A 379-nucleotide genomic window follows, 5' to 3' on the forward strand; every position below is an offset into this window, starting at 1 on the left:
ATACTAACTTGTTGAACCGCTTATAGAATCCATGAGAAAATGTGTCAGTATCTCTAAACAGTCACATCCCGTGCAAATTCTTTTCAAACAGTATATTCCCCTAAATATCTAACAACAGTGATCATTTAAAATAAAGAAACAAATTGTGAGCTATACCCTTTCCCCATCTAAACTAGGAATGAGTGAAAGCAACTGTTAAACAGTGAAAGGAAATCACTAATTTTTCACTTGTCAAATATAGTAAATGCAATGAGTCAATGGGAAAACATATCATTTTAGTTCCTCAACAGAAGAGTAATGTACTTCATAATGCATTCTTAACTTTCCAATTTATCTCACAATGTGCTACCAAAGTTACTTATTTTGATCTCATAAGCCA

This window comes from Fukomys damarensis, unplaced genomic scaffold, assembly GCF_012274545.1.
Source record: "Fukomys damarensis isolate Sample0158 unplaced genomic scaffold, DMR_v1.0_HiC HiC_scaffold_14, whole genome shotgun sequence".
NCBI lineage: Eukaryota > Metazoa > Chordata > Mammalia > Rodentia > Bathyergidae > Fukomys > Fukomys damarensis.